The following is a 24281-nucleotide window of genomic DNA, read 5'->3' as shown; positions in this document are numbered from 1 at the left end:
TAGCACTTACTCCTGAAGTTGCACACACTCCAACACAGGTCACCTTTTGACGGAACCTACGCTCACTCTCTCCATCTCACCTATCTGCTGCGGTTTCATCCTCTCTTCCACCACTCTCTCAGTTTTCTGCTCTGGACACGAACAGTGCTACGGACACTCTTTGCTCCACTTTAACATCTTGCTTGGACAACTTTTGCCCACTGTTGTCTAGACTGGCCCGCACTGCCCCATCTGTCCCCTGGCTGTCCGAGGTTCTCCGTGAACATCGCTCTAAACTCAGGGCTGCAGAGAGAAAATGGCAGAAATCAAAAAACTCTACGGACCTCAGTGTGTATCAATCTCTCCTCTCTTCCTTCTCTGCAAATGTCTTCACAGCTAAAACATCCTACTACCACAACAAAATGAACAGCTGCTGTGATGCTCGGACACTCTTCAAGACTTTCTCTTCTCTTCTTAATCCGCCGCCTCCACCTCCTCCATCGACTCTTACAGCGGACGACTTTGCAGCTTTCTTAACAAATAAGACAAGAACCATTAGTGACCAATTCTCCAAGCCGCAGACTGAGGACAACTTCACAATGGCCGACGCACACTCTTTATCCTCCTTCTCCCCACTCTCAGAGATGGACGTCTCCAAAATTCTCCTGTCCAGTCATCCTACTACTTGTCCACTTGATCCTATCCCCACTCACCTCCTTCAAGCGATCTCTTCTTCAGTCATACCTTCGCTTACTCACATTATCAACTCCTCTCTTCTCTCTGGAACATTTCACTTAGCATTCAAGCAGGCTCGGGTAAGCCCACTACTCAAGAAACCAACTCTAAATTTAGCACTTCTTGAAAACTACAGACCGGTATCCCTTCTTCCATTCATTGCAAAGACACTTGAGCGAGCTGTGTTCAACCAGCTTTCTATGTTCCTTGTACAGAACAACCTCCTGGACAGCAACCAATCTGGCTTTAAAAGTGGCCACTCAACTGAGACTCCTCTGCTCTCGGTTACTGAAGCCCTGCGACTAGCAAGAGCAGCTTCAAAATCCTCGGTACTCATCTTACTGGACCTGTCTGCTGCTTTTGACACTGTTAATCACCAGATTCTCCTGTCCACCCTCATAAAGATGGGCATCTCTGGAACTTCTCTCCTGTGGGTTAAGTCCTACCTCTCTGACAGATCCTTCAGTGTGTCTTGGAGGGGTGATGTTTCAAAGTCACACCACCTTGCTACTGGGGTTCCTCAAGGCTCAGTACTTGGACCACTTTTCTTCTCCATCTACATGACATCTTTAGGATCTGTCATTCAGAAGCATGGCTTTTCTAATCACTGCTATGCTGATGACACCCAACTCTACTTCTCATTCCATCCAGATGACCCGACGGTAGCTGCTCACATTTCAGCCTGTCTGAGTGACATTTCTAGCTGAATGAATGACCATCACCTTCAGCTTAACCTTACAAAGACTGAACTCCTGGTGATTCCAGCTAACCCATTGATTCATCACAACTTCTCTATACAGCTGGGCTCGTCAACCATAACTCCTTCGAGGACAGCCAGAAACCTAGGAGTTGTGATGGATCATCAATTAAGCTTCACTGACCACATTGCTACAACGACCCGGTCCTGCAGGTTTGCCTTATACAACATTAGGAAGATTAGACCCGTCCTGTCAGAGCAAGCAACCCAACTTCTTGTCCAAGCTCTTGTTCTCTCCAGACTGGACTATTGTAATGCTCTCCTGGCGGGCCTTCCTGCTGTCAAGCCTCTGCAAATGATCCAGAATGCAGCAGCGAGTGTTGTCTTCAATGAGCCAAAACAAGCTCATGTTACTCCTCTCCTCATCAGGTTACACTGGCTACCAGTAGCCGCTCACATCGAATTCAAGGTACTGATGCTTGCCTACAAGATGACCACTGGCACGACACCAACTTACCTAAACTCACTGGTTAAATCCTATGTGCCCTCCAGAAGTTTGCGCTCTGCAAGTGAACAACTTCTTGTGGTGCCATCCCAAAGAAATTCAAAATCACTCTCACAGACCTTTTCCTGGACTGTGCCCAGCTGGTGGAATGACCTCCCAATCTCTAAAGAAAATTAGTCTTTACTCATTTTCAAGAAACATCTAAAGACTCATCTCATCTTTTTCGCCTGCACTTAACCTACTAACACCAGCACTTTTCCTTTTCTTGTATTTTTCATTTAATATTAAAAAAATAAAATAATACCTGGCTATGCGTTCTATACTAGACTATCTGAGACTTGTCATGGCACTTGTATACTGTTGTTGTTCTCTTGTTGACCTGACTGCTTCTATTGTTCTCATTTGTAAGTCGCTTTGGATAAAAGCGTCTGCTAAATGATTAAATGTAAATGTAAATGTAATGCGTACGAAAACAGTGCAGTGTATCATCCGGTTGGGCTACGGAGTTGAGAGAATGAGCTACTTCAGCAAGAGTCGGCTGTTTCAAAACCTAGTAAGCTGCCTAGAAATGCAGCATTTTTGAGCATCACATGCAGTTACACATTGTCGGTTAAAAACAAGAAAGTGGCTGGTAAAAACATTGAGTGGCTGGTAGATTTTGAAATCCACCAGCCACAGTGGACGGTGGTCGGTGGACAAAAAAGTTAATTTCCTTAACTTAAATCCAAAGTATCTGTAATATGGTTTGCTATAAATAGCAGTTAATATATGTTTCTGTTGATGGATGCACATTCTGGATTCCCAGACATTACAACAATAGTGATGAGAAAAAAAAAACCTGGACAAAACCATCACTCTTAATCAATGTGAATGAATATGAGCAGTCATTTATTCTGTCATCATCCAGGTGCTGAAAGCACGCGCGCACAGATGAGACCTGAACAGCACACTTTAATATGTATTTAAACTAAACCAAAGTCCTTTCAGGCAAGTCGTGCAACTCGGCCGCCATCTTGGCAATGCCTCCGGGCAGCTATTTCAGAATAACAAGACCAGCTCCTGTCTAAATGAATGGGCAGAGAGTCAGAACTGCACTTTCACTGGTCACCGGGACATAAAGTGTATGTATAGACACAGCAGTGAAATATGATAAAAATCGCTGAAAAATGTTGATGACTTTGCCCCAAAATAAGGTTTAAAACGCCTTTTCCCCCACAGGTTATACCTTTACTACGCATTCGCAAGGGTTCCTCAACTGTGCGCATACGTCAGTGGAACCAGATGATAGGCTTAAATGTTTCCCGGCTTGACTATTAAAAGCAGACGATTGGCTCTCCAGTGGGAGGGGCGGGATTTGTGCACACAACCGCCATCTTTGCCGTTATGGGTTTTCCTTATATAGTTGTATTGAGGATTGAGGCAGTGGCATGTCTCTTATAAACTGTCTCTGACTAAACTCATTTAAGCTTTGTCAGTTTAAACATTTAAGAGCCAGAGCTCCCGCGTGCAGTCATAAGAATTGTGCAAGCGCTCAACCGAGGCGCGCAAAAAAATTATTGTCAAAATGCCCATCTTGGTAAGTATCCTACAGCAGACATAGCTGGCAGAACGCAGGCCACAGTATCAGTGCATTCTCTTAAAGTGACAGTCTTTATATTAATCGAACAGCAACAACAAAGATATCACTCACTGCTCTTGATTAAAAAGCTTTTATAACTTTAATAAAGAATAATCTTTAATTTATATAGTCCAGAATGCAATGCTGTTTTACATTTGATTCATTTATTACATTTATGTACCTAAAAACTTATGCTAGACCTGCCAAAAAAAAAAAGAAAACCTGAAAATCACTGTTTATTGTTTGTATCTTTACTCTATTGTATTATATGTGCTGTTGCTTGTAGTTGGATAGAATATTCTTCTTCTTTTTTTTATTAGAAAGTATAGTTTTTCCATAAGCACATACCGAACTGTATAGAAAACCGTGACTCTAAAACCGTAAAAAAAAAAAAAAAAAACGAATCGTGAAAAAGTTGAACCGTGCCACCCCTAGTATATATATATATATATATATATATATATATATATATATATATATATATATATATATATATATATATATATATTAGTGGTGGGCCTTTATCGCAGTTAACGTGCGTTAACGCGAGACTCTTATCGGGCGATAAAAAAAATATCGCCGTTAATCTATTCTCAAAGTTGGGTTGGGAGCTGGGTCTATATTAAGCAAGCTGATGACTTTCACCTTGATATTTTATATAACCGACTGGCTGAGGCCAGCCTAAAAAGATGCTCAAGGACAGTTGAGGGGCCACTATTGCGCATCGTCACGAAAGCTTATCTTTTTCACATGTTTTTACGCCTTACCGCTTGTCGATTTAAACATTAAAGCATCCAAACATAGACACGGAAAAGCTGAACAGAGTAGCGCTAGTGTGTGTTTGGTGTGCACGAGAGAGAGAGCCGCGTATCACGGACAGCGATACTGAACCGAGCTCTCTTCTGCGAAGTTCTCCTCGAAGTCCCTCCTCCTGCACATGGACGAACAAATACAAATCACAGTTTGAACAAACAAGAAGATGTGAAAGAGCCCAATTCAGTACTCGCGGTGTTCTGGTGTTCAGGGCTCACGCAGAAAAAAGGCGTCTCAAAACACTTAAAACATCAAATTTGATTATTTTTGCTCTTGTGCCGACAAATACATACAAAATATGTCAAAATATCCACCTTGGAAATTATGCTCGAAAACTGTCAGTTATTTCTTTAGTGAAAGTAAACAGTTGAGGAAAAAAATGGGATGTGTATTATATTGGATGCGTTCATCGTCTCTTAAAGGGACCGCGCCTAATTTAGCTACTGGCTGCTGTAATGTTAATCCAAGAAAATGAAAATGAAAATCACTCGCTGCTCTTGACTGCATTACTTTGTATGACTGCATCATTTTTACATTGAAGACTATCCAGTGCTATTTTACATTTAATTATTTGGTTTCTGTACCTTGACACCTACAAACTTGAAAAAAAAACTTATACATTGGTGTGAAACTGGTGTAAGGTTGTTTGCACCTTGTGCAACGTGGAATTAGTTTACATCTTTTTCAAGCACTTTGTGATGCATTTTGGAAACATGAGATGAGCCCCTTTTCTAATGCACCACCTAGCTTGATAAACCCCCTCTCAAAGACTTACTGTTTGTCAATTTTATTTGGGTAACATATATTCTGAATGCCTTCGGCAGAATTCGAATGAGCCATTTTAATTTAGATGAATCTAGATGAATCTAGATTAATTACAAGATCACAGTGAGATTAATCTAGATTAAAAAAAAAAAAATCTATGCCCACCTCTAATATATATATATATATATATATATATATATATATATATATATAGATAGATATTTTCATATAAGTGGTTCATATAATTATCAATTTTAACCTGACAAAAGTTACCACCTATAATTTCAATGTCTTGCAACCACTCAGAATATCAGAACAATGAGAAGAAAAAAACAACACCTCATAACACCTAAGCAACTGGCAACCACCCACACTACCATTTTTCATGACAAGTTTTGCATGGGCAAGCATGACTCACATTTTCATTAGAAAATATTTAAAAATCTAGTTCAAAACTGCAATACCAGCATACACAAAATCTGTTGTATGTGGGCATGCGTATACCTTTTTGAGTTAATTTTAATACAACCACGGAATTCTTAAAAGGCTATTAATTAAATACACACACAAACAAAATTCAGACAACATCAAGTGGAACAAAGTGGAATAACTGCATGCAGCCCACAGTACACACAGACACACACACATGTAAATGAACATGACTTTTATAATTTGTCCTAAATTGTAATACATTTAATACATTTTTATATAAAAAAAAAGAGTGAATGAGATAGATGAGGTTTCTTCTCATCTCTCTCTCTCTCTCTCTGTTTCCCCTCTCTTTCTGACATGCATTGCTCTGATGCTACATTTGATTTTGCATGTCTATTAAGCCTTTGAATTTTGAATTTGAGGTGAACTGCATGCAGTGACCTACAGTATGTAAGTTTGTAAGATGGCTACTAAATTATACTAATGTAATGATACACTTTAGGTCAATAGTCCACAATTATCAATGGAGATTCTACATTTGAGTAAAGATACGTTTGTTGCTTTCACTCTAGCTTAAATGTATTCTGTGAATGTTTATGGTAAATATGGTAGTGTTAACTAGCAGTGAGTTAAATCTACACCTCCTTATGCACTAATGAATGCAGTGGTTTGACATGCTTCAAGCTAGTTTACCTGTGTGTGACAAGTGAGCAAGTATAGGTAAACAACACATTAAATAATTAAATAAGCCTCTGAATTCTTCTCATTAAAACATATTTTTTCTTTCCCTTTCAAATAGCAATGAAGATTGAAGATTGAATAGGTTCCTCAGACAGGATATATCACAAATTGATGAAATGTTTAAATAGATAAAAAATAAACAAATAAAGATTGAGGTCATGAAAGAACTACTTTTAAATTGACATATTTTGAAGCAATGCACTAGTAAAAAAAATAGTATAGTATAATATAGTATATTACAGTACAATACAATACAGTATAGTATAGTATAGTATAGTATAATGTAATACAGTGAACTAATCAAATTTTAATTATTGTATATTCACGTCTAAATGGCCTGCTATAAGTTCAACAATAATATTTACATCAGTTTGATTTTGATAGAGGAAAAAAAAGGTTATTTGTCTCACCTATCTCTGCTCCATCTTATAGTATATTGTAATATAGTGAATCAAACTAATTTTGTTTCCTTATTGTATATTCACATCTAAATGGTGTGTATAAGTTCAACAATAATCATTTTTACATCTTTTGATTTTGATAGAGGAAAAAGAGGTTATTTGTCTCACCTATCTCTGCTCCGTCGGGAGGGGAAAGCAGCGTTGCATCCAGCTACTGTACACATATGCATCTCTTTTAGGTGCACATTCTTGTAGTGCAGTTTGACACTGTATGAACTTTTAAAGCTCTTTTTGCAGACAAAGCAAATCTTTGGATCAGGACTAGAACAAAGATCATCGTCAGGGGACTGAGAAGAGAATTTTGGTGGGCTTGATCCATAGCTCATAGAGGAGATGAAACTTTCATGTAAGACAGCCATGCTGGCAGCAGCGGCAGCAGTCATACCCCCATTGTAAAGGCTATACTGACCCATGCAGAACATGTCATAAGTAGGATCATTGATCTCCTCTTTGATTTTGACAACAGGCTGGTGTTTGGAGGGTGGGAAATGGCTTTGTTTCTCCAAATCTTTCTGTAGGTGTCCTTCTTCTGCTCCCTGGTGTTCCTTGACAAGGTTTTTCTCTTGGGCAGACTGATGTACATCAATGTCCATCAGCTCATCACGGTAGAGCATCTTGGATTCAGATGTCTCCGACTCATTTTCAAAATCACGCTCATGATCTTGGTCCTCGGAGGTAAAGCTGTCAATATAGCATAGGTCGCCATGACTTCTGCTGCCATGACTCCTACTGCACTCTTCTTGGTCAGGATGGAGCATGCCTCTAAGAGCTAGACTGGGACTCATTTCATCATGTGATGGAGACTGATGTCCATTACCCTCACAGTGATGACTACTGCTGCTGCTGCTGCTGTTGTTGTTGCAGTTGCTATTGACATTGTTATGGATGCTGGATGGCTGATGGTGGTGGTGATGACAACTATCTTCATCATCATCATCATCATCATCATCTTTGTCATCATAATCATTTGCCACATCTGTTATTTCTTTCTCTATCTTTACTGGCATACTGGATTTGCGAGGCTTTTTTTTAGGCATAGGGTCGACAGTCACAGAATCTTGGGTACTGGGAGTTGTGAGTAGGCAATGAGAAAATGTTGATGTTTCTGATACATGCATGTTATGGGAGCTAGCAGTTAACATCTGTTGCTGGTCTGTCAAAGATGTGCTGTTGGTTGTGGTAGGTAAAATTGGACTGGTGGGCAAAGAGACTGGGGGACTAACTAGGTCAGCAGGAGAGAGCAGTGTGCGATAAAAAGGTGGCACAGGTTGCACTGGCTGCACAGACTTCAGGGAAGGGAAAACCAGAGGGCTCTGCAGGGGTGACTGTATCATGGGGTCAAGAGGAGGGGTGGCAAAGCTTAGTGGTGGTCGCCCAGGGCTAGTTAGATTGAAGCCACTTTTGGCACTTGATATGACAGGTGTTGCTGTCCCAGAACTAGAGCGAATGAGGTCCTTGTCCCGGTTGTTCCTTAGCATTGGCATATGTAGACGAGGATTGGGATTAGCGCTATGTCGGTTACGACTCCTTAATGAACTAAAGACCATATTGCAACCTTCGATAGTACATCGGTGCTTAATCTTCAGATGCACAGCATTGTAGTGGATCTTTAGAGTACCCTTATCATAGAAAGTCTTGCCACAGGAGTTACAGCAGACACGACCCTTACGTGAGGTAGCACCCATACGACGCATGCGATGCATTTTGGAAGAGAAAGAAGAGTGTGTAATGGTTTTCGATTGTTCAATCTTTTCAAAGTGGTGATGGATCTGGTGGTTGTTCAGAGTGCTTGATTGCTGTTGTTGCTGCCCCTGTGATTGGTGTGTTGGTGTTTGCGGTTGCTGGGACTGCTGCAAAGATGGTGTTGGAGAGATGGTTGAAGCTCTGTTGGGTTCTATCTTAGGTTCAATGGTATTAGATAAAGTCCCCAATGTTCCTCGACTGGGGCTCTGAGCATTACGAAATGGTGAGAGGGACACTTCAGATTCACTGGTCTCCACTGGCTCGCTCTTATTTGGCAGATTTGGCTCTTGCATTCTGAGACCTGATTGCTCAATGGTCAGTCCATTTGGTGGCAGCCCTAACATGGGGGCTGACACTGGGTTGATGTACTGGAAGGGCAGCAAGAAGGCCAGACTGTTTGGGATGTTCTCAAAATGGTGAATGCTAGAGGGGCTGTTGTTTTCTAGGTGCGACAGAAGGCCAGGACTGTGTGTGCGATTGTTGCTTTCAATAAAAGTCCTGATTCCAGAGTCAGTCTTTGATGAGGGCACTGTGACTGCCTGACCCTCCTTTTCCTGGATGGCCATCAATTCCACAATAGACTTGGTTTCACCAAAGCGCAGAAACTGTTGAAGGGTGATGATCTCCTCTTCCCGGGACATTATAGTCCATCTGTCCAGAACCTTGCCTGCAGCATCCTAGAGGTCATATCAGAGAAAAGATAGATAAATAAATAAATAAATATATGTTTTTTTGTTTGTTTAATGTTATTATTGTGATTCACTCATTCATTTTGCAAAGCCAAAACCATGGGATGTGGGATGTTTTGATGACAAAAGTGTGCCATTCTTCTTAAGGGGATAGAAAATTATTTTGCTCTTCTCATATATGATCTAGTTTACTCTTGGCACAGAACAAGGCAACATCAAGGGAGCAATGGCTGTTCTGATGACAATACAAGATGACACAAGGCAAGCCTTTGTCTGCACTAGCCTGCTAGGTTCTATGAATGATAAATGTTTACTCTGGATTTTAAGAGCTGTAAAAATCAACAGCACAAAGCACAAAGGGCCTTTAAGGCACAGACAGTGAATAAATGTTTAAAGAGAGTGTGAGAGTAAAGAAGAAAATAAACAATAGTAAGAGAGAACGAGAGGTGGGAATACAGAATGGTTTCACAACAGCATAACCTCAGATATTTAAGCAAGATAAATTCTTCAGCGACAGCACACCAATAGTCACTGGGGTATTTGTTGTTAAATATACATGAAAAACATTTGACACTTTCATTCTCTGTTTGAGTATGAGTTTAGCCTGGAGGCAATACTTTAAATTTCAGCCTCAACAATATTATGTTTATATGGCACAGTGGTTTGAACTCCTGTATTTCAACTGGATGTAAGTAAAAGGGCAAAAAGCTATTTTTAAATAGTAATAAAATTGCTTTAAAAAAATAATAATGTGGAATGTTAAAGCAATTATCTCCATCTGTTATTTATATATATATACAGACCAAAAGTTTGGACCCACCTTCTCATACAAAGAGTTTACTTTATTTTCATGACTATGAAAATTGCAGTGTCACACTGAAAGCATCAAAACTATGAATTAACAAAGGTGGAATTATATACATAACAAAAAAGTGTGAAACAACTGAAAATATGTAATATTGTAGGCTCTTCAAAGTAGCCACATTTTGCTTTGATTACTGCTTTGCACACTCTTGGCATTCTCTTGATGACCTTCAAGAGGCAGTCACCTGAAATGGTTTTCACTTCACAGGTGTGCCCTGTCAGGTTTAATAAGTGTGATTTCTTGCCTTATAAATGGGGTTGAACCATCAGTTGTGTTGTGCAGAAGTCAGGTGGATAAACAGCTGATAGTCCCACTGAATAGACTGTTAGAATTTGTATTATGGCAAGAAAAAAGCAGCTAAATACAGGAAAACGAGTGGCCATCATTACTTTAAGAAATGAAGGTCAGTCAGTCCGAAAAATTGGGAAAACTTTGAAAGTGTCCCCAAGTGCAGACACAAAAACCATCAAGCGCTACAAAGAAACTGGCTCACCAAGAGTCACCTCTTCTGCGGAGGATAAGTTCCTCCAAGGCACCAGCCTCAGAAATTGCAGGTTAACAGCAGCTCAGATTAGAGTCCAGGTCAATGGCACACAGAGTTCTAGCAGCAGACACATCTCTAGAACAACTGTTAAGGGGAGACCGTGTGAATCAGGCCTTCATGGTAGAATATCTACTAAGAAACCACTGCTAAAGAAAGGCAACAAGCAGAAGAGACTTGTTTGGGTTAAAGAACACAATGAATGGATATTAGACCAGTGGAAATCTGTGCTTTGGTCTGATGAGTCCAAATTTGAGATCTTTGGTTCCAACCACCATGTCTTTGTGCAACACCGAAAAGGTGAACGGATGGACTCTACATGCCTGGTTCCCACCGTGAAGCATGGAGGAGGAGGTGTGATGGTATGGGGGTGCTTTGTTGGTGACACTGTTGGGGATTTATTCAAAATTGAAGGCATACTGAATCAGCATGGCCACCACAGCATCTTGCAGTGGCATGCTATTCCATCCAGTTTGCGTTTATTTGGACCATTTATTTTTCAACAGGACAATGACCCCAAACACAATTCCAGGCTGTGTAAGGGCTATTTGACCAATAAGGAGAGTGATGGGGTGCTGCGTCAGATGACCTGGCCTCCACAGTCACCGGACCTGAACCCAATCGAGATGGTTTGGGGTGAGCTGGAACGCAGAGTGAAGGCAAAAGGGCCAACAAGTGCTAAGCATCTCTGGGAACTCCTTCAAGACTGTTGGAAGACCATTTCAGGTGACCACCTCTTAAAGCTCATCAAGAGAATGCCAAGAGTGTGCATAGCAGTAATCAAAGCAAAAGGTGCCTACTTTGAACAACCTAGAATGACATATTATCAGCTGTTTCACACTTTTTAATGTATATAATTCCACATGTGTTAATTCATAGTTTTGATGCCTTCAGAGTGAATCTACAATTTTCATAGTCATGAAAATAAAGAAAACTCTCTTTGAATGAGAATGTGTGTCCAAACATTTGTTCTGTACTGTGTGTGTATATATAAATATATTTACATACAGTCTGAAAATCTTAGATATGTCCTAAATGTCTATTTAACATGTGACAAGAAACATTTGCGATTTAGAGATGTATTGCAGATGAGCAAATGCACTAGGAAATGGACGCATCAAAATATTTCTGTATGATGTGTGCTATATCTCTATTAATTATTGAATAAAGTATTAAATATTTCCCATGAGAAGGATGTACCATCTTTGTAAATGCATAGATTATGACATTCAAACTGTTGAAATTTCTGCATTCAATATCCCACATCATATGGTGAGTTATTGCCCTGCATCACTTGATGTAATTGTTTAGACTTTAGATATGCAGTTTGTTAATAAAGATAATGCCTATTCTAAAATTTATTTTGACGTTTTCAGAGATGTAATCTCCAGTGCCCCAGCGCACCAGCAGCCATTCAGTGGTCTTGAGCATGCTGTGAACAACCTTAACTCATTCAGATCTTCTGAAATTTACTCCTGGCTTTGGTGTCTCTATAGTGGTTAAACATGAGCTATAATTTGTTTTTGGTAAATCTAATGGTCACATTTTGGTTTCATTTATCTATTATTTGTTCCAAAACCAACTTAATTATAACTTAATATTTTAATATAACTTTAATGCTGTATCAGAGTGCCGCCTTAGCAGCTTTCATTATGGGTGTTGTTGTTTATTAATTATTATTCAATAAATAATATTTTATTTAAATAATAGTAGTATTTAATAATAGCATTTTCTTTTGAGATGCAGTCTGTGTTTAGATGCATTGTTATACCATTAGATGGAAACAAGAGACTGTTTTGATGAGTGAATCAGCAGTAAAGACTCTTATATTGAAAGAGACAGATACAGGGTAATAAACAAGGAAGTTATTTTCCCTTTCAACAACCAGTGCTGGCCTGTCCAACCGGTGGTCACCCAGGGCCCCACCTTAAAGAGCCACACAGATGGGAAATAAAAAATTACCTGTATTACAGTGTATGATGTAGCTGTCCATCAGTGTAAACAATGTGCAAAGTAATTAAACCAAAAAGTACACGATTTATAAAGTTATTGGCTTCTATAGTAAGGAGTCGACTCTGAATCGCTGAAACGAGTTGTTATAGATTTCAAATCTTTTGCCCATCTCTATGTACGTCACTAGGAACACTTTGCATAATAATCTCCGCCTACCGTCTTGGGAGAAACGGAACTCTGACCTGCCCCACCCCCCCACACAGACGCTCTGGTTGGTGTGATAGCATCACGTCGAGGACAAGGTGTGTTTTAAATTGTAAAGGCAAGTTTGTTTTATTTTCACTGCCAAAGAATGAAAATCAGAAGAACCTATGGGTAAAATTCATTTTTACCACAATACCAGAGCAGTACAACAAATCCCTTTTGTTGTGTTCACAACATTTCACTGATGACTGCTTTTCTAATCTCGGTGAGTATTTCAAAGTATTTTCAAAGCATTTGGCCATAAAAGAGGGTTCATTACCAACTTTATTTAGAACAATGAGCATCTCCGAATCACAACGCGAAGTATGATTATGAAGTTATGTGTCTGTTTTCTCCCGAGCGTCTTATCAGTATGTGTGCTGTCTGCAGCCTGTCTGCGCTGATCTTCATTTACAAACACGTCATTAAAATGAAGTGTAACTCTGTAAATACTCAACGAAGAGACATGAGAGAGATATCTATAGAAAGCTTGACATGTCTACTTTAAAACGAAACAAGTGCTGCCGAAAACAGATATTCTGTGATAAAGTAATCCATATGAAAACAACGCGATGTCTGTTTTTCATGTCTCCCTTCGTTATATCTAATTTGACCACGCCCCCGTGCTGAACGCGCTATTCAGATTCAAACTGAAGCGCGCAGCTTGAATACACCCACACAGGAGAAAAAGCAGCGGGACTGTTCAAATTTTTTATTTTACTGTTTGCTTCGCGGTGAGAGGAATAAGACATAATTCACCCCAAACAGATGCTAACACATTGTTTACAGTGGAGGTGTGTGCGGAACAACCAATCAAAACTGTTAGTTGACCAATCAGAACACAGTATGCTACCGAAAGGTGGGGTTTAAGGAAACTGAATCTTTTGAACAGCTTCGCGCGAACCGTGTGGGCATCTCTGAGAATTGAGGTAATTTTAAAATGATATTTTAACAAAATGACAATGTTTTTTTAACCTTGGATGGATTTAAACCTAATGTACAGGACTTATAAACAGTGATAGGAAGCTTAGAATTTTCATCTTACTGGCTCTTTAAGGGAATGTTGTCAACTGAATTTCCAGTGGCGTGACATCAAAGTACAACAAGAGGTATAGAGAGCAGGGAGCTCTGCATGCTTACAAATTGCTTTTGCAATACTTTGATGTCACACACTGTTTGGTCTATGCAGCTCCACTTTAAACCGAATACACCTTTGTATCTACAGATGATGCATCAAGGCTGTACACAGTATGTCAAACTAAATCCAGAAGAGCAGTAGCAATGTCTCCAAGATGCTTCAAGAAACCTACCTGCAAAGCTACAGTACTGTTAAAAATTTTCGGCACTTTTGTAAAAATGCTGTAAAATGAGGATGTTGTCAAAAATTGTTATAAATCGATTTTCTTTATGAATTAACTTATATCAACTAAATTTAATCAGCGTAGACAGCATCGTTGATTATAATTGATACTATTGTATCTTGTCGTGCCGTGAGAGTAGACAGTGTGAGTCACATTACAGACCTGAATCAATGTCTAATGGAATAAGGTTTTTTGTTTATTTGTTTGTTTGACCATCAATGACGACTTATTTTTGCATATTTGTTTGTTTACTTGGTTTGATTTATTTAGATTTTATGTATAATTCTGTTATTATGTTTTATTATTTACTTACTATTTACACTTAACCCTCTCAATGGTGAGTTTAAAATATTCTAGCTAACTTTTTTTTTTTAAGGCTTGTCACGACACACCGCAGCAACGAAACACTGTATGACAGATGTATCACTTTCATTTTTTTTTTCAGAAACTTGATTTCCATGTCACAAACTATCTGATAGTTACTTACACTATGTTTATCTAATATGAATAACATCACCACATTATATTTGAATGGATTATTACTGCTGCTTTACCAACTGACTTGTGTTACGACCCTGTGTTTCCTTTTCTTGCCTGCTGGTGGCGGGTTGACTTGGGAGTGTGTGGAGGATTGCACACCCCTGTTGAATAATCTCCTCTAATTGTGGAGTGGATAAAGTTGAGACTGATCCTCCCCATTTCACTTCCTCCAGGGGATCGGCAGTCCTCAGGAGAAGTCATTGGCTCGAACTTTTGTTTTGTTGTAGCCTATCAACCTGTCCTCACCATTTGGATTGTTATTTAAACCCTAGATATTGTTATAATATTTTGATATTGTATTATTTTGATACTTGAATAAAGAATATTGCAAGTCAATCGATCTGAAAAAGTGCTCCTATTTTATGTTATGGTCGAGAACGAGCTGGCCGTGACACCTGTTTTAACGTTATCTTATAATAAATTATCAGTGCAGCCCAAACCTTGCCAATTTGCAAGTTCAGCAAGAATTACCTTTGACTGTTTCGACTACCACTATTCAGCACTGCAATTTTCAAACAAATGTGACATGGTCAAGTATCACTTTTGAGTTTATCATTATTATACTATTTTATTTTTTTATTTACATATTTCAATCAGAGGATAAAGCAAGAGAAGACACTGGACTGTAATGTTTACCAAATGGAGTTGGTTAGAAACATGATACAGGTCACAGACAGTAATTTTGGAGGGCAAGTGTAAGAGGGGCTATGCAAACACCCATCTAGTTCCAGAGACATTTGGACCGAAGAGAACTAATGCTTCTAATAAAAATTAGTATATCTGCCCACAAATCAGCCTCAGGTCTTTAGCCAACTCCCTTGCATTAGTTAGGCAACAAACCTGCCATTAACTATTTTACACCAATGCACTCATCTCCCAATTAGCTTAATGTTGCTTCTATCAATGAACTCTTCAGATTTGCCATACTGAAATGAAATTTCATTAGAACCATCATCACCCACATCATTACACATCCCTGATTCCTTTACATCAGGGGTATCCAACCTTTGCAGGACAGTCGATCGCCAGGAGCAGGATTGGGCACCCCTGCTTTACATAAGGTGGCTGAACACAATATGTGAGGTTAAAGACAATTACTTAATAATTATTAAGTCACAGGTCTCATCTATCCATGGGGCAGTCAGCAAATGCTGCAAATGTATCTACTGTGATTTGTGATGGCTTTATTTATCTCATTGTTGCTGATGTCACTTACTGCGACCCAATAATAATGCTGGAGGCTTGAGCTTAAAAGTAAGTAAAAGATGGACACATATTCACCATGCCAATGTTGTAAGCATAAAAATGCAGTAAATTATGCAGTTATTATGTTAACATCCCCCAGTCTTGTGCTAAATGCTGAAGATTAAGCCAATAAATAAAGAATCATCACTTATTATAGTCATGGGATCATTAAGCTCTAAGAAATATACTACAGTGGGTACAGAGTAAAACAAGTAAATACAATGATCATGAACCATGCATGGCACACTACCTTTTTTTTGTATTGTTTTTGTATTATTATTAATATACTTTGTTATATTTGCTTCTTTCTTCTTCTTCTTCTTCTTCTTCTTCTTCTTCTTCTTCTTCTTCTTCTTATGATTAAAATATTGATCAAAATATTTCAGTATAACATTTATAACATTTGCTTCTTCCTACCTAATATGCAACTAACTTTTCTAAAACATCTTATTCACAAAGGACAACTGGTCTGGGAACTACATTGATCCAGTAACTCCCAGTGGACACAACAGAAATGCACTATTGATCAAGGGGTAGATATCATATCCCAAAACCAAAAGTCCCTTCCATCCCCTGTGTTCAGTACTTCAAGGGAGCTTAAGCAGGGGTTTCCCTGTGATCTTAGAAAGGCTTGGACCTATGAATTGCTCAGTATTCTACTTTCTGCCCTTTTTTTTAAGCAATGAATAATTGAGTATGGAAGTGGCAAAAAAAAGGTGTGTGTGTGTTTGGGGGGAGGGGGGTTGGGGGGGGGGTCAAAAGGCTCAGTCAAAGCCCAGTGCCTGGAGCCATGACATCAGAGGAAGGGCTCACAAGAGTCTTGTGTTTCTGTCATTGGTTAAATAGTAGCTAATGTAAGTAAGGCCTTCTATTCTTAGAAGGGCTAATGTGGACATGCAATGTTATATGATTTTTATAGCAAACCATAGTGTTAAATCGTGCGTAAGTGTGTAAAGTCACAAGGTATTACTGAAGACTGCGGCTCATCCACCCAGTGATACATTATCTAGTATTTATCTATTATATAGTATTTATCTACACTTATGAATTAAATGAGGAAGAATAACACATTCAGACCTCCTGGCCAAATTATAATCATAAATGACTGTTCATGATCTCTGTGAATATTGGTACACACTGACAAAGCTGAAAAAAACTTCAGCATCCAAATGAAGTGTTGCCTATTATACATGCACACACATGGCCCACTGTGAACATTCATATTTTCTATAATTTGGAACAGGCCTACTCTAATTGCATTGCCTTGCATTGTCTCTGTGCGGAACACAGGGCAAAAATATATATCACATGTATACACAATAATTGTGAGGATTTAGAATTTTCAGACATTTATGCAAAATGTTATTAAATTAACACACACACACACACACACACACACACACACATACACACATATATACACATAGATATATATATATATATATATATATATATATATATATATATATATATATATGTATGTATATGTGTGTTTATATTGTATATTATATATATATGTATATATATATATATATATATATATATATATATATATATATATATATATATATATATATATAATGTATATATATATAATGAACTGGGAGTGAATTTTTAGACAATAATTATTCACGTTTATATATATATATATATATATATAAATTATGATAGTTAGTGACTTGTTCAGTTGGCTGAAGTTGGTACAGGGAACAAAACTGATCTGCAATAATCTAAAAGTAGGTGCTGTTTCCTGACTTACTTGTTATCTCTCAATACATGATTGTATTGAGAACAAGTCACAACTGAACAAGTCACTAACTATCATAATGAACTGGGAGTGAATTTTTAGACAATAATTATTCACGTTTATATATATATATATAAACGTGAATAATTATTGTCTAAAAATTCACTCCCAGTTCATTATGATAGTTAGTGACTTGTTCAGTTGGCTGAAGTTGGTACAGGGAACAAAACTGATCTGCAATAATCTAAAAGTAGGTGCTGTTTCCTGACTTACTTGTTATCTCTCAATACATGATTAGTGCAGCCAGGATAAAGTTATTTTCAAACATTTTAATTTTCATTTGCAAATATTCCTTATGTATGATGCCTGGGAGAGGAGAGGACATGGTCAGTTCACTTAGTTTTGTCGTGGCCACAACATAATAACTCATGGGAATGTGATAATATGTTATGGTCATGAGATATTAATTTGTGGGAACGTCATATAATGTCGCGGCCACAAGATTATTTTGTCGAGGTGACGACATCATTATGTCATGGCCTTGAGATGCTATGTTGATGGAATGATGTCCATTTCCCGTGGCCATAACTTCTTATGTTGAGGGAACGAGATTGTTTTTCTAGTGGCCATGAGTTTAATGCATAAACAAACCTGTGTGACCATAGCAACCCGGGATTATCAGAGATGGATTCATTAAAAAAAAAAAATTTAAATTAAGAAAATGTCATATTATTTATTATAGAAAATATTTTATTATTAAATTATTATAATAACCATATGCCTTGGCTATGGGATTTTATTATGTGCCCGTGTGGCGCTAGAGCGGTGCTCAGAAACTTGCTTAGCCCTGGCACAAAACGTAGTTACATATGTCAATGAAAACACAACAGGCTCATTTAAGATTTATCTGACAATTATGCCAATAAAGTTTTGACGTCATGTGATGATAAATGAGCATGTTGTGTTTTAATTTACAAATTAAACTATGTGAATGATTAATTCCACAACGAAACACTATTGTAATAATAATTATGGTCTATTAATTAGCCAAAATCAAATGAAATATATGCAAAATTTTAAATGCATTCCAGCAAAAATTGCAGTCAGCATAATGAAAGCTTGATTTGCATGTCGAGAATTTACAGTTGGCCATTATTTACAAAAGTATTCGTTTGTAAATAAAAAAAAAACTATATAAACGAATATAAAATATAACCAATAAAAATAGTCTAATAATAATAACAATTATAATATACAAATATTACGGGGAAAAGACAATCAGTTAATCGACAAAACTTTAGGGGTGGATACAATTTTTTTCTTATATTATGCACTTATCACATGTAATAAAGTCCAATAGCCAAAGCATATGGTTAATATAATAATAGAATAATTTAATAATAAAATATTTTCTATAATAAATTATATAATATTTTCTAAATTCAAAATTAAATATTAATGAACCCATCTCTGATAATTCCAGGTTGCTATGGTCATGCAGGTTTGTTTAAGCATTAAACTCGTGGCCACTAGAAAAACATAAGAAGTCATGGCCATGAGAAATGGATGTAGTCAAGAGCGGACTGGGACCAAAAAGTGGCCCTGGACTTTCTGGCCCACAGCAGCCCACCACATCATAACGCATTTGCCACTGTTTTGATCATTTAGCGACTCCTAGTGAGTGATACATGCTCATCATCACGACACAAACATTCTCCTAGGCTAGAACTCACACTTTGCATTCAGTTAACAGATCGCACTCGTTCAAAGCACACACTGAGAGCATCATTTCAGACAATGCGTGTACACAGAATTAATTAATATTTTGCGTAACTTCTGAATGAACACATGCACACAAAATTATCTCAAAATAATTGTCACTGCAAGTATTCTCGTAAACATAGTCGGCTATGTTTTAAGTGAACATATACGACATGAAAGGGGGCGTGTTTCAAGATACTCAATGGAATAGACCAAACTAAACATGGAGGGAGGGCAAAACTCTTACATGCAAACAAAACACACGCCTTTGGATCGACAAAAAGAGATGTAATACTATGATTTCCGTCATTAAAAATATATATACACACCGTAATTCCTCAAATAAGAAAACGGTAGTCAAATAAATGCCAGGCCTCTTATAGTGGCCGGGGCGTGGTCAAAACGGACAAATAACGGCCGCGGGAAAATGTGCAACAGAGACAGATAACAAATGTACACGCCCACTGCCGCAGCGTTTCTCATTCTCGAGTCAAGAACCGGTTGCATCGGTTTTCGGATCACCAGTACACTAAACTAATAAACGTTTCTGTCGGACGCGTCTGATTCGAGAACCGAGGAGCTGATGATACTGCGCATGCGTGATTCAGCGTGAAACAGACTGACACTCTGTTCACTGGAATGCTATCACTTTAATTTATAATGGGATATTTAAAACAATTATTTATCAAACAGATGGAATTAGAAATAAAGGCCTGCCTCTAATAAAAGTCTGCTTCAAATGAAAAGTCCCGGTAATACAGATGGCCAGTCCACCCCTGGATGTCATTCCCTCAACATAGCATCTCGAGGCCACAACATAATGATGTTGTTACCTCGACAAAATGATCTCGTGGCCACGATATAATATGACGTTCCCACAAATTAATATCTCGTGGCTACGACAAATTATCACGTTACCACGAGTTATTATGTTGTGGCCACGACAAAAGTGAGTGAACCAACCATGTCCTCTCCCAGGCACCGTACTTATGAGTTTATCTCATTGTTTCACTTTTTCAGAGTATAAAGCAAGATAAGGGTATTGACAAAATGCTAAATGTCAAAAAAAAAAAAAAAAAAAACAATAACTTGAAAGTATGAAAAAAACTGAGGATACTTATTTGTATGAGATTCCCTGCATAGCATCTCTTTCTACTAATCTTATATCTATCTATATATGTGTGTGTGTGTGTTTGGAATGTGAGCTTAAACCCTTGTGAGCTTAAATCATTATCTATACTCTTAGAAAGAGTACAAATTGTAAATTGTGTTTTTGTCATTGGGATCTGTGTTAAAATTTGAGTGATCATTATCTCTGTCATTTTGATTTTAATACAAGTCAGTGCTGATGTTGGGAAACACTCAGGCGCAGAGGGACTGAGGGAAAATAATCGGTTCCAATTAATTGAAAAGGATTTCTGTGATCTCCCTCTGTGAGGAAATGGAATGGATTTGCTGATCTGGGAAGCAGATGTTAGGTGGACATGGACATTCCTTACGGGGAACAGTGGGAGTGCATGAGAAATGTTCTGTCTGAGGGTCTTTGGTGCAGCCGTGTCTTTTAAAAAAAATATTCTTTTATATCATATCTTCTTACTTTCACTCCAGCAATTGCTTGCTAATGCCTGAAAAGGTATAACATATGCTCACAATTTGCTTCTTGTATTGTATCAGTGTGATACTGGGATGTGTTTTACATTGCTGTTATCATTTAGGGAAATGCTTACACCTCATACTCTATTATAGAGCTGTTATTAAAAATTAGTCATAAAGCAACCTTCAAAAGATTAGTTCAGCTGGAAGGAGATCAGAAGAAAACATGAAGAGAAGATATGTATGTGTTGTTCTTTCTTCTTGCGTAAGAAGAATTACTGGTGGAAATATTTGGTGGCTTAAGAATCTATAGCACTCTTTCTCTTTCAAACACACTCACAAACCATTAGAGAGATTATATACAAACTGACACTGCCACAGCCCATGCAGGAGAAGAGAATAAGCTAATGGCCTCTTTGCCTAATGTGATAAGAGCCATTATTGACACGCTGCCAGAAAAATGCAAGACCATTAGCTCAGAGGTGGATTACCCATTCCCAACCCATTCTCACTCCAAAGGCGTCAAAAACCGAAGCATGGTCAAGCGCCCCTAGCGTCACTTTTATGACGCCAAATGTGCCTCTCGGCGTCGACTATCGAAGCACTACGACCTTCATTGCTTTCAGTGGGAAACTTTTGGCGTCAGAATTCGACACGAGGACATGAGATGTTTATCGCTATGAAATCACGTTCAAGAAGTCTCATTCAGCACACATCGCGCGATACTTGCTATCAGTTCCACAGTTTGGGTGAGTAGTCGTATATACGCTCTTTTAATGCCTTTTATCAAATGTATTCTGTCTTCTTTATTAATCAGATTAGTGCCATATGTTTAATCGCTGTATTATATCGGTCATCCGCGGCTGTCTTTGAGTTTCATTGCGTTTAAATAAATGAACACAGCTGCTAATTAGTGTGATTAAACTCTATCTGTCACGTGACGTGCCATAGACCTTCGATCCGTTTTATATTATTATTAATTTCAGGATCAATGATGTAAGTTGTATTTGTAATAAAATCATGGTAATCACGACACAATAGTAATAAATGAAATGTGAAGTTAAAACACAGTAAATGGGACATTAGTAACTGTAACTGTAGTTTTACTATGATATATTAATAATCAATACAACAATACAATAATCACCAAACCAGCTATGTTTGTATCACTGTAATGTTAGTGTTTTTATGTGCTTTTATATGACAGATATCACAGTAATCACGTGTTCTGTACCATGCTTTTAATACCTTTTAATGTGAATCCAAAAAAAAAAAAATCAAATTAAAAATAAATAATAAAACATGTATTTTTCCATCTTGCAGTTCATTCATATCAGTTTATATATATATATATATATATATATATATATATATATATATATATATATATATATATATATATATATATATATATATTTATTTATATAAATATTTTGCTCACAGATCATTATTTTAATGAATTATTTTCATTCTGTATATAAATCAATTTTATTTTCTCTCCCCTTTTTTATTATTTTTATTTTTAGCTGAAAAGACGTAAAGGCAGTCAGCCCAGTGGTGTTTCTGGAGAGGGATTCCTTCAGAAATGGAGAAGACAGAAAGCTGCGGAGGCAGATATTTGCAGCAGTAAGTCTGTGATAGTTTGTCTCTTTTATCAAAAATTCCTGCTGTTATAATTTGTACAGCATTTGTTGTTTCTTAAACTGTTGCACTGTCCAAATACCCACACTTGCCATCTTTTCACTTGACCACTTGATTACTTATTTGAAGTCTTTCCTGTATTTGGCCTAGTGTTCGAGTGAGCATGATGACCACGAGTGTGTGTCGAACTTTTCATGACCTGATGACTGTGTTTCCCAATCCTGATCCTGGAGAACCCCAGCACTGCACGGTTTTGGTGTCTCTCTTATCTGCCTTGGAGTCTTCACTGATGAGCTGATGAGTTGAATCAGGTGTGTTTGATCAGGGAGACATCTCAAATGTGCAGTGTTGGGGTTCTCCAGGACCAGGATTGGGAGCCACTGCCTTATGGGACACTTATGTGTTTAAAGAGATTTTTAATATCTAATTATCAATATTTCACATACTGTACTAAACACATCACAGTCTAATTTCTACTGAAAAATAGTACCAGACTTTTATTTTGACGGGTTGCAGCAGATACCTTTATAGTACTGTGTATGTGATTTGATGCAACTGTAGTTTGACTCAAATCAAATGGTAAAATGCTCATGAAGTGACTCCCAGTGCCATTTTGGGGATGTTGTTCATGTGATAAAGTCCTCATTTGGTGAGAGGCAGACACTGAAATCACCGCAAGTGTCAGGTGCACTTCAGTATATGTGTAGTAAATATAACTGTTCATCTGCACCATTCATTAAAAGAGATACGCAGAACATGCAGGATTCACATTTAAATCGACTTTTGCGGCATTACATTTGCGTACATATCGTATTTGAAAACGTACATATCGTGATTTGTGTAATGACCTACTTTTGATTGATTAATTCTAAATTTGACAAATTCCGTGAGATTTCCGTGTTAAATGGTGAATTCTGTTTTAATTACTGGATAAAGACTACACTACATATTTTTTTTTCACTTATCATGCATCCACTTGCCCTAATGTGTACATAATATATTTTACATACCACCACTGGTGAAAGGGCCATCGTCAAGTTGTTGCGAGACCAGTCAGATCACGCGAGATCTCGTGCCACTAGATCTTGTCGCACACCAACTGTTTAATGCTGATCATATACTGTTTGTGTATTTACCAAGTGGCAACCTCCCGCCCTCTCTTCTGAAGCCAACAAGGAAGTGACTAAAACTGCAATTCATCGACTGGCCGCTTGAGACTGGCTGCAAAAGGGATTCAATCCCATAGAATCTCCATGTTAAAATGCCCAACTTTACAGCAGAAAAAAAAAATCATGTTTAAAGCCTGGTTCAAAAAATGAGTTTAGTCTATATAGCTAATTTTGCCCTTCATGACATGATTTTTTTTTATATAACTCATCTGTTTAAATTATATTAAGCCTTAAAGTTCTGCATAATTAAGGGCGTGGTCACTTGAGTGACGGGTGAATTGCCACTGCTGTCACCGCTGTCGAGCAAGGTGGGCGTGGCTTCAGCAACCAGCTCCCGCCTTTTTGCCCATTTTTAATTGTCCGAGAGAGTCACGCATTGACGCACTGCCAAGATGGCAATGGCCCGCTCTGCACACTTTGAGCTTCAAATACACTCTTCATGAG

The 24281-nt window shown here is 38.0% G+C and overlaps 1 pseudogene; it reads right to left on the bottom strand.

The window, feature by feature from the left end:
• Window positions 1-24281, bottom strand: part of LOC113099010 (zinc finger protein basonuclin-2-like) — a 233811-nt pseudogene that overhangs the window by 45116 nt on the left and 164414 nt on the right.

This window comes from Carassius auratus, unplaced genomic scaffold (assembly GCF_003368295.1).
Source record: "Carassius auratus strain Wakin unplaced genomic scaffold, ASM336829v1 scaf_tig00216830, whole genome shotgun sequence".
Lineage (NCBI taxonomy): Eukaryota > Metazoa > Chordata > Actinopteri > Cypriniformes > Cyprinidae > Carassius > Carassius auratus.
The sequence above is the reverse complement of the archived record's forward strand: the minus strand, read 5'-3'. Positions and strand labels throughout refer to the sequence as shown.